We start from the raw sequence: 12,243 nt of genomic DNA on the forward strand, positions 1-12,243 counted from the left end.
CTTGTATCAGGAATAGTGTGGCCAGCAGGACCAGGGAAGTGATCATCCCCCTGTACTCGGCACTGGTGAGGCCACACCTCAAGTACTGTGTTCCGTTTTGGGCCCCTCACTACAAGAAAGACATTGAGGTGCTGGAGCATGTCCAAAGAAGGGCAACGAAGCTGGTGAATGGACTGGAGCACAAGTCTTATGAGGACCGGCCGAGGGAACTGGGGCTGTTTATCCTGGAGAAAAGGAGGCTGAGGGGAGACCTTATTGCTCTCTACAACTACCTGAAAGGAGGTTGTAGCCAGGTGGGTGTTGGTCTCTTCTCCCAAGTAACAAGCAATAGGACAAGAGGAAATGGCGGTTTAGATTGGATATTAGGAAAAATTTCTTCACCAAGAGGGTTGTCAATCACTGGATCAGGCTGCCCAGGGAAGTGGCTGAGTCAGCATCCCTGGAGGTATTTAACAGACACACAGATGTGGTGCTTAGGGACATGGTTTAGTGGTTGGACTTGATCATCTTAAAGGTCTTTTCCAACCAAAATGATTCTATGATTCAAAGTATCAGCATGATCCTTCTCACCTCCTGTGAGAAGATCTAGTAACAAAAAACGATAAGACTTGTACTACTTCCAGCAAGGACATGTTTTCACTGGTTTCCTATACAGAGGTAGTTTCCATCCTTTTGGCATACCCTGTGGGTCTTTTTCATTATTTTACTTCGGTGTTTTAATTTTAAACTTGAAAGATATGGGACTGGCAGTCATATAAGCAAACAATTATACTCCAGCTTAAAATTATGGTTACCCTTCTATGTCCTCCCATTTCTGTTGTTGATCTACTCAGGAAGTGGTGTTCAGATGTTTACTCTCTCCACCCCCCCCCCCCCCCCCCCCGCCCTGCCAATTTCCAAGCTAATTTGTGGCCACCTGGTATTAGTAAACCCTGTTTAGAACATCAACACCATGCAGGTCAACAAAGATTTTGCCAACTGTTTTTGACCTTTAAAGAAGAGCTTATGTCAATGTGGCTCTTTGCAGTTATCAAACAGAGCATTACATTCTCTCAAGGTGTGTTCCTATTATCTTTAAATGATCCACAGAATAAAATTGTTCTTCATTAAGACTTTAAGAATCTTATAAGAGCCCTATTTAAAATTCCTGATTTTAGCAATTTCATAAAATTATGCTGATGTAAGAAAGTTTGTACTGGGTTAATCAATTCTGTTCAGAGTTCATAGTGAAGAGTATAGCAACTGTAAGAAGTTAGCATCCCATTCCTTTCTACAACTTCCCAGCTTCCAGCAGTCAGTGGTAGAAGGGTCTCCTGAGTTTCATGCCTGTATTTATTGCCAGGAGACCTAGAAGTTTATGCAGGAAACATCATTGTATATCACCTGGCAGTTGGCCACATTCAAGACAGCATTTCAGACAACTTATTTCAGCGAGTGTGGTGTTTTTGCTCAACTTAGAATAGGTCATGAAGCACACAACTTACCAACACCAAGTGGTATCATCAGGCTAATGATGATTTTGGGATAGGTGGCCAGATACCCCTTCAGTCATCTTTTTTTCATTATACACAAGTATTCTAAACCAAACCTTTTTTTATTTTCTTTTGAGACTGAGGGACATAACTGCAATATTCAAAACACGGGCATGTCATACATGTATATTTATGCACATTCTAGTTTTGCTCTTTGTTCCTTTTCTAGTAACTCCTAAAACTCTAACTGCTTTTGTTGACTACATCTGAACTGTATGGGATGATCTTAATTCCTAATATATGGCAATATTGAAATCCTGCCTCTTGAATTGGTTGTTTCTTGTCTTGGGTGTGGGAGAGAGTAAAGAATTTGAGATGAATCCCTCTTTCACCCCCTCCCCTTCTCCTCAGCCTTTTGTATCATCCTCTTGTGTTTGGGTGACTAGCTGTCCGATAATATGTAGATGTTACTTGCGCTGATTTCCAATTCTACCTCTTTAGCAATGACAATTAACAAACTTAAAATACAGATAACCTTGTCCCTTGGTGGGAATGATGAAAATAAAATAGTGTCCTTCTCTGTACCTGTGGGAAAGATAGGAAGGAAGGATGACAGACTAGCTAAGACTACCTTAATTTTAAGGGTCAATTTTAAATTTATAAGGTGCATAACCTGTAGAGGGGACATGACTAGCAGTTGGTTTAAAATGCCACGCAGATGCTAGACTTCAATGATGCAGAAACATCTGCTGTAGAGATTTTTGAAGAAAGTGATGCCCTTTGGATGGATTGCAGTGTTGCTTATCTTTGTGCATGCTGACTTCTCCAAAGAATATTGGTAGATAGCCCAGGCAAACCTTCCTTTTATAAAGGCTCCTCTGATTATTCCCCCTCATATTCCCATTATACTTTATCTTTTTACAACTTCTTAGAAATGTCATATTGCAGAGAAACTCAATCCTCTTTTTCATTTGCTAACTATTTGCATAACTGAATCAACTTATTTTTCTTCATAGATAGCTAATGTTATAAGCTTGTCTACATTAGGAAAATAGGTTCTATTTTTAAAAAGTTAAATTATTAATGGTTCAAATAGCATGAAAAGCAGAAGGAAAAATGGTAAAGAAATCTTGATGTTTCAACACCAGGAGAAACTAAAGCAAACTCAGCTTAAAGGCATAATATTGCTGGACTCAAAATCATTAAAAACACATGAGTAGAAATGAAAAAAATAATTTGAAAAGTCAGGAGATGAAGAAAAAATATTTCAACTGAGAAAAAGTTCTGTAAAATAATAATGTAGAAAAAATGCTAGTAATTTGAGCTTTTGCGTTTGCAAGATTTGTGCATATTTCTCTCTCTTTAAATACATAACAGCAGAGCAGCAAAATTCCCAAAATTAGTGGCTTCTCCTGGAGAAGGTAGTACGTCAAGAGACCGGGAAGTAGCAGGCAAAGCACACCAAAAGCAGTGGAAAAGACCTAAGTTCATCGGTGTGTAAAGCGAGCTCTGTTGCTGCGTGGGTGTAACGCTTGGACGGGGCAGGCACCTGCCACGCTGCTGTGTCCAGCTGCTGCGACGCGAGCAGCCACGGCTCCACGGGGCAGCCGGCTGGGGAAACCGCAGGGGAGAAACAGCCTCACGTCGGGTTTTCCTCTTGAAGGGAGGTATGTTGTGAGAGCACCATACCGTGATTAAGATTAAACATCTTTACAAAAGAAAAAAAAATAAAAATTAAAAAAATTACAATTCTCAGTTTTGAAAAGGGGAAAAGCTTGATTAAAAAGAAGAAAACGTGGATAACTAAAAGAGCTGGATCTTTGCAAGTGAATTGGAGATGGAGGGATACTGGATGTAGTGGAGAAAGATGAAAATTGAGAAGAGGCATCTGGCACTGCTAAAGAGCTGGTGTCCGGTCCCTGAGTGCACCACGAGGCTCTAATTGCCCTGATGAATTGCGTCTGGCACCTGCAGGTGCGGCCCCTGCGTGGGGGAGCGGCCGGGGCTGCCCGGTGCCGGACACAGCCGGTTCCAGCCGGCTCCAAGGGCCCCACCGCAGGGCACAGCTGAGCCCCTCAGCCACGGGCGGGCGCCTCGGGGAAAGCCTGGGTAAGAAAGGGCAAAGCGCTGCCCGGCAGCCAGGGCTGAGGGAAACGGGGTGAGAAACAGCCCTGCGAGCCCCGAGGGGAGAGCGGGAGGAGGGCAGGAGGGGCTCCAGGCGCCCCCGCTGAGGTGCCCGTGCGGCCCCGGGAGAGACCCCGGTGGGGCGGGTGTTTCCCTGCAGCCCGTGGGAAGGCTCCAGGCTGGAGCGGGGAGAAGTGTGAGGAGGAAGGAGCTGCAGAGAGGAGCTGTCGTGGGCTGGCTGCAGCCCCCCCATGCCCCTGCTCAGAGGTGAGGAAGTAGAGCAGTAGGGAATGGAGAAATGAAGTTGAGCCTGGGAAAACAGGGTGGGGTGGGTCAAAGTATTTTAATTTTTGTCTTTGTTTCTCACTGCACAAATCTGTTTTAATGGGCAGTAAATTAAATGGATTTTCCCCATTTCAAGTTTATTTTGCCTATGACAGTAACTGGAAAGTGATTTCCCTGTCTTTATCTTGACCTATGAGCTTTTACATTTTAATTTTTCCCTCTGTCCTATTGAGGAGTGAGAGATTGGTAGTTTGGCTCTTAAACAAGACTAACCAACCACATCTGAGCATCCTCACCAGGAGCCCTCCAGGCATGTCTCCTCAGCTCGTTAGGCTGGGAGCTCCGTTTAAGCTCAGACTTGGCCTTCAGTCCTTGCCTAAGCTACATTGTGGTTGTTCCCATTTGTAGCCTTAACCCCTCAAGGGGCCTTGCATCTATGTTGTAGTCTTGCTTGCAGTTCTGTTTCTAGCCCTTTCTCCTACAGGTCTGACTGGACTCCCTGGATGGATGCTGGACCTGCTTTATCATATTGGCTGTCTAGGACCATCAGTGGAGCCTGCTATCAGCACCTTGCTTGAGTGTTGTGGGACTGTGCTCTGGTCAGTAAGAGCAGTGCCCCCCTGCCTTTGCTTGGGTCGTCCTTGTTTCCTGATCATCCTCCCTCACTGGGCAGTCCAGCTCTTACAGCTCCCTCACACTGGGTGAGTTAAAGTACCAAGAGCGCATCGTTCACTAAGTTGGATTTTTGTCTGAATGAGGGCAACAACCATTTGCTTTTGCAAACTTTGTGTAAAAAAAAAAAAACAAAAGCAAGTTTGATGGCAAGACCAGAAAGGCAGCAAAACAAATATTAGGTGTTTTTAAAATACCTTGGTAGTAGTAGGCTTGCCAGACAATCTCTAGGGTCCATAGAGGATCAGGATATAATACTATATGAAAGTAAAGCCATGGCATAAAACTAAATGCACTTTTTGCTTTCATGGAGGACTTAAGTCTGAGGGACGTGGCTACATCTCACATGTTTTTCTTTCTATTTGTGATTCATGAGATTTGTCTTACATGAAGTTTTATTATCTCAAATTTGGGTTTTTCACCCATTGTGCACAGAGCCAATCGACAGAATTGAGATAATTGTTTTTATTTCTAGTCGGCAGCATAGGGTGGCAGGCATCGAACACCAGCTAGCACACCAAATGCATCAAGCATTGGTTTTTTTTTCCCTATAGTAACAAGATGTAGCTAATTGGTGTTCTTAATCTTCCTTATGCACCTTTCACCTGCCCTCACCATACATGTGCATTTTACTTTAGATTTCAAACATTTGGGGAAGTCTTCTAATGAGCATGCTCATTATTCAGAAAGGGGTGTACATTTCAGTATTAAAATCAGTACTGGTTAGCTGAGGATACACTCTTTCTTGATACTGTTTCAAGGCTAGATATATGCTATATATTCTTACAATAGGGAAAGAATACTTTGAAGTGTCCTGTTGTTCTAAATCCTTAGTCCGTTGAGAGATCCTATCCTGGTTACTATAGTTTCAGAGCATATTGTCAAGGATACTTGAGGTGGTGTATACTTTGCACAGTTTTAACCCTTATTTTTCCTACATCAGTGCTGGTAGGGGGAGTTACGAAACAAAGTGATAAAATAAACTATAAGAAATCAGTAGGTGTAACCTTATAGTCCAATAAATACAGTTTTACCCTTGCTAGTAACAGACCAGTGGTGCCGTATTAACTCTACAGAGCCTCAGCACTAGCGTTTGACAGGCTTGCTTTATCTGAGCTTCCCTTGGCCTAGACCTCTACTTTACCTTTTTTACCTGTAATGGCAATTGTTTAACAAAGAAATTACTATTACTTAATTGGTTTCATGTAATTTTGTATGATTTTAGCTTTCTGTGATTGTCTGATGTAATGCTATTGTTGTAATAAGTCATAATTGCTGTAAGTAATAGATAGTAATAATAAGTAGCTCTTCTTAGTAGAAGGGGTTATATATAATGACAGAACAAAAATGCAGTTTAGAAAGGTAGAGGTGCGGGCTGATAGCAGAAGCTTTGGAGATGTGGGCATATGATGAAACCAGAGGTCCAGGGCTATGAGCAAATGATCAGTAGTAAATTACTGGTTGCTAAAGGAATACAACATTGAACTGGGAAAACTGGTTTTAGAGCTAACAAAGAATAAGTGTTTAGCATATGTAAAACATGTCATATACATTAAATCCAGATATAAACAGAACTGCAGATCAGTGAAGAAAAAACAAGGTATAGTGCGTGTTTGAGAGTATGTAAAAATAGGCCATGATGGATCATAAAATAAGGAAGAAGTAACACTCACTATCAAAATCATAAATCTCTCAACTGTTACGAGAGAAAAACTGCTCAGTTCACCTAGCTTAATCCTAAACTGGGATCAAAGCGATTCATAAATTTATTACTGACTTGTATTAACCAGCCATCATTGATTTATCCATTTGGGATTAATATCTGTTGTACAACAGATAGACCAGAATACCAAGCATTTTTAAATAGTTACTAAACACAAACCTTTCTAAAACTGAACCCCAAAATTCTAACCACATGCATTTCTCCCACATGACACGTAGTGTACAGGCTGGGTGCTGGCTGCTCATGGCCTCCCACGGGGAGGCTGTGCTCTTTGGAATCATAGAATGGTTTGGGTTGGAAGGGACCTTAAAGATCATCTAGTTCCAACCCCCCCTGTGCCCTGGGTAGGAAGGCCCTCCACTAGATGAGGTTACCCAAAGCCCATCTAACCTGACCTTGAACATTTCCAAGGAACAGGGCATCCACAGCTTCACTGGGCAACCTGTTCCAGTGCCTCACCACCCTCACAGAGAAGAGGGGTTTTTTTTTCCTAATATCTAGTCTGAATCTACCCTCTTTTAGTTCAAAACTATTACCCCTTGTCCTATTGCAACAAGCCCTAGGAGTTAGGAGTGGGATGGATTGAAGTTCCCCTCCCCTGGCAACTTTACAGCCCTCTTCAACAGCTTGGCAAGCCTGTGAACAAAGATGGTCTTCCCCTTCTCTGACAGATGGACCCCATCAGCCTCCAGGAGACCAGGTTTCTCAAAGCAAGTCCCATGGTCTAAGTACCCAACCCCCTGGCTGCGGCACCAGTCCTGTAACCATTTGTTGACTTGCCAGATTTGACCAGCCCTTTCAAACCCCTTCCCTTTGACGGGGGGGACTGATGAAAAAACTGCCTGTGCTTCAGAGTCCCTTACCACCGCTCCCAGGGCTCCCTAATCCTTCTTGGTGCTCCTGGCTGTATCACTGGTGCTGATGTGAAACAATAACAGCAGCAGGTAGTATTGGACTGTATGAGACTTGGTAGTCTCTTAGTGACATCCCTGAACTGAGCCCCCAGTAGGCAGCACACCTCGAGAGAGAGGGCGTCAGGTTGGCACATGGTGCCTCTGTACCTCTCAGAAGAGAGTTGCCTACTACTGTCACCTGTCACCTTTTCTTAGTTGCACTGGTTGTTATACAGGGGGACGGACTGGGCTGCCTTAGCTCCAGAGTCTTTCCTGATGTGACAGATCTTCCTCTTTGGTCTACAGAGCAGTGAAGTGGTTCTGCAAGGGCACCTCAGGCTTTGGGGGAAGTCTCTTCCTCCTGCTGGTCCTTGCCATCACAAGCTTCCATTCTTCTGCATTGTCGGCCCCCTCTCCCTTCTGTGTGTGCCGGTGGGGGAGTTTTTGGCTGTTTGGCCGTGGGCTGTGGTCCACTGCAGACTGAGCTTGGAACCAGCTGTCTAACTCCTCCTCAGCCTCCTTGATGTTACACAGCCTTCACACCACCACCTGCAGCTCAGCCACCTGCTGCAGGAGGCCTTCCACCTGGGCGCACCTTGTGCAGGCAGGTCTGCTGTCTGTCCCTGCCCTGGGAGAAAGGCCTGGGCACTCCCCGCAGCCTGAGCTCTGCACTGCAGCCTCTCCCTCCAGCAGCTCCGTCTGGGTGGAGGCATCGGCCAGCGCTGGGGTAGATGGTGCAGACCCCGTAGCTGGAGCCGCAGCCTTTGCTCTCAGCTGAGTGCCCGCCATTCTGCCTTGAGGGTTGGGTAGGATGGGTGCCCTTGGCCTGTCACAGAACGGTGCCCGGTTGCTGGGTTGTGTGTACTTCAAGTCTCCCACTCATCCAGTGGAACATCCGTCCTTCGGAGAGGCGCCTTCCCATGCAAGCTGCTGTGCCATGCCCTGGCCGCAGCGCTCCTGGTCACTCGCGCTCCCTGGGCTGCCTGGTGTGGGTGTGGGGTGGCCACTGTGGCTCTGGCAATGCCCAGGTCTCATCAGCATCTCCTGCGAGAGCTACCAGCTCCTGGCCTTTCCCTGCCTCAGGAAACCCCTTGTGTGCCCAGATCTCCCACTCCGCTTTCTAGTCTTATTGTTGAGAACTAACAATACTTGGAGAGTTTGGAGAATTTCTTGTAAAGAGAATAATAAGTAACTCTTTGAACAGATTGTTGATAGTTTAATTAGAGTATCAATACATTTGAGGCTTTGCATGTAAGCTGTGTTGCTTTATCCCATGTAGATTGAATGGGTTGTTTGATATGGTAACCACCTGTAGGTGCAAGCTGGATGCATCACAGGACAAAAAGTGCTTTAAAACACTTTGACCAAGGTATTTAAAAAAAAGAAAAAAGCAACAAAACAGCCAAACTGCTGTCTATGATATATATATAACATCTCCCTTGAAACTAGTTCATGTCTAGAAGACTGAACAGTAGAAAAAGTGATGCCGATTTTCACAGAGGTTTCCAGGGATGGATTAGTCAAGCAGATAAATGCACTGAGGAAATTAATCGAAAAAGGTACCCTAGTAAGCAGATACTAAGCAGCCACGGAGCATCTGTGAGTTTTGGGTGCTGATATGTAATTTCACTAAAAATGATGGTTTAACAACTTTGTAACAGTCTTGTTAGGTAAATAATGGATTAGAAAATTTTTTTCATATTTTGTTTTTCTCTCAGTACAAGTGCATGCTAACCTCTGAAGTGCTATTCTCCAGTGTATGTGGGGGGGGAAAGAAATCACTAGATCTTTCATTCCATAGTGTAGCTAAAACACATTACTGACAGTCATATGTAATCAAATCTTAAAAACAGTAACTTGAGTTGTGTACTTCAGCAAGTTAGGTCTATTCTAAGCACATTTCTTAGCCTTAAATCCACTGTCAATGCAGAGGACCAAATGTTCTTGAAAAGTTATTCAGAGGACAAAAGAAAAAAGTCTTCATAAGCATTTTATTTGGGCTCTCTAATCACTCTTTGGCAGCCTTCAAGAGCTACTGCTTGTACTGCACTGATGACGTGTAGGGACTTTGGTAGGTTTCAGGCCATCGTCATAGAGCATCCCATGCCTTATAAAACACCACCTATTATCTGAGGAATCTACAGACAGAACATCTCACTCTTGATATTTATCACCCCCCCCTTCTGCCCCCGTGATTCTTCAGGAATTTTTGCTTTGGCATATTTACATATAGGTATGAGTACAGTGCTCTTTTTCTAATAGAGATAGTGAATCAAAGAGAAATGTCTTGCGTTTGCAACAACAGCCGTGTAGTTCTTTGTTAGTGGAAGAATGAATTCCATAGACTTGGATTCTCTCTGCTCCCAGCAGGTTTTGTTTATTCAGAGTGTGGTGGTGGAGCCCCTTCCAGCCTAGGAATTACGTTGTTGTTGCCATTGCTTCTAAGAGGCCACAGGTTTTGTGCCACTTAGGCTAACTGCACGGGCCTCTGGGCCAGTCAGGCTTTGCCTGGACTTGGCCTGCTTACAGATTTGTTTTAGCTTGTTTAGCTGTAACAGTAGCTATGTAATGACCAAGTAACTATTAACTCTCTTGGTTTAGTTTTTCTTTAGCTTTGTACTGTTATGTGGAAGAACAGTAATTGCTGTTACATGTTTGTAAATAATAGACAATAAGAACAAGCCATTATTCTGTGTAAAATGAGCCGCGTATAGCCTTAGAATAGAATGCAGAACAGAGGGATACAGCTGTGGGATGACTGCAGCAGCCTATAATGTACAGGTAAGGGTGATAGCCCCAGGGCTAAAAACAACTTGTCAAAGCCCAGTTATTGTTCAGAAGGGGAATGCTGCCTTGGAAGCTAGGCAAAACCAGTTTAAACCAGGATAACAAAGGGAACAAAGAGCAAGTGTCCAAACTAAGCATCGCACACCTTAGTAAATCTGGGTGCAATGCGGAGGAGAAAAACAGCAAGGTAGAGCACGTTAGCAAACATATTTAAAATGACACAAAACGTACTGAAGTGACAAAGAAGAAACCGTCAACATGCTACTGCTGTTGCAGGAGGACTTGCCCTTTGAAATGCTGAGTGTTACAAACTGACAGGAATTCAAACAAACCGGTGAGTAATTTGGATGCAATAAATTAGTAAGAACAGTTGAGCCTTGCAAATAAGGTAGGATGTTGTTTTGTACTGCAGAAGCTAAGTTAAAAAGCCCCAGTTGTTAGCCTAGAACATTCGTGATCTTTCTTTTCCTTTTAGATGTCCTATCAGCATGCAGCGTTCTATGGAAAGACAATACTGGGTATGAAGGACTTGATAGTAAAATCGCATGAGGGAAGGGAGAAAATACTGTTGCTTTTTCAAGTTTTACTTGTACAGTAACTTCTGCCTCCTTGAACCACTAGAAGTGAATACCACTTGAAATAGACTGCAGATTTTCACAGTGCTAGTCTAATTTATTTCATGATCTATTGTTAACGGGGAAAAAGTCCAGACATTTCATCCATTGCTAGCACAAAAAGTAGTTTAGTAAAATAAAAATAGTTTGAATAACAAAGGGTCACTTTATTTTTACATTTGTAAATGTTTGGATTTGTAATGTTTAGAATCTAAAGTACTTATTTCAGCATAATTTTTATACAGATTCTATCACTTTCACAGAATTAACCCTGAATTTTACAGAATTCGTGGTCAGTTATTTGAAATTCCCCAGATGATTCAAATGCATTCCTAACTGTATTGTTAGGGCTGTATGCACATACTCCCCATAAGCTGTGAAGAGTAAAGTAGAGGTATATGTTAATTCAGGTTTACACTGTGTTAGAATGGCTTACAGGTATGTCGGCAAAAGGTTTTATAGGCATACCTTCAGAAACTGCTATTTTCTGTGAGCAGAGAAAGTCATGTTTTAGGGAGGGGGTCCATGGTATGTGAATCTTCTGTGGGAACCTGTATGACTTCACAGGTGTAGGGCTTCTGGCAGCATTAAGATGGCCCCATCAGCAGGCACTTTATTATGTAGTTATGTGATTGGTTGTTTGAATTAATACATTGAGATGAGCAAGATCGTTCATTATCACAAAGTGTGTACCATTATCTGTTCAAAGTCTGTATAAAATTTTAGTGAAAGCTTTGAGAATTTCTTGGTCTATGTTAGAAAATTGGTTCCTTTGTTTTTTCGTTTTAACTGGTTTGGGCTTTAGTAAGCAGCTGAGCTAGCGCTCTGTCCTTACATTGTTCCAGTTCGAACTCCCAGCCTTCACATTGTTTTTAAATACTAAAGAATACAACTTTAAGGCATAGCATTATTATTTGGGAATTTGGACTAAGGTATTTTATGTTAAAGCATCCATTTAAATAGTGAAACGGAATGAGAAGTGTTTGCTAGGCTCAGCTTACCCACTGCTTTGTTAGTTACAAGCTGTTACTATAGGGTATTAGACTCTTCTCCACACCTAAATGGAGCTAGAGTTTTCTAAGAGAAATAATATTCATAAAATTCATGATTAAGGTAAGCAGCAAGAAATCACAAATGCAGCCTGTCATATCCTGATAGACTTATATGCTTATTATATTTCTATAAAACTGGATGTGGAAAATGGTCAGGGGAATATATATGTAATGAACTGCATGCTGTTTGCTGTGGTTGCATGCAGGTGAGACTGCAGTCACCACCCCTGATGTTGCAGGGAGGCGAGGGATTTTTTTTTTTTTTTTCCTCTCGGGCCCCTAAATTAAATTCTAATCCCCATGGAAATATAAACTAAATAATTTATTACATGTTTCCTTCCTGCCATGCTGTGGTCTTGTTTATCATTTACTTCTATTAGACAAATTAGGTATTTTTCTTTAGGGTTAATACTGACAATGTATATTGCCAATGCATGGTGGGTGAACTTGCAGGGAATTCATTCACAGGATATACCAACCATATTTTTTTCACATATAATTCTTGTAATGAGGCTGCATACTTAATTCCCAAATTTCATTACTATTCACTGTTTAGTTAACACACATGGATTCTCACCCAATTTCAATGCATGAATGAAGCAGCATTGAATCTACCTCCTA

This window comes from Grus americana, chromosome 2 (assembly GCF_028858705.1).
Source record: "Grus americana isolate bGruAme1 chromosome 2, bGruAme1.mat, whole genome shotgun sequence".
Lineage (NCBI taxonomy): Eukaryota > Metazoa > Chordata > Aves > Gruiformes > Gruidae > Grus > Grus americana.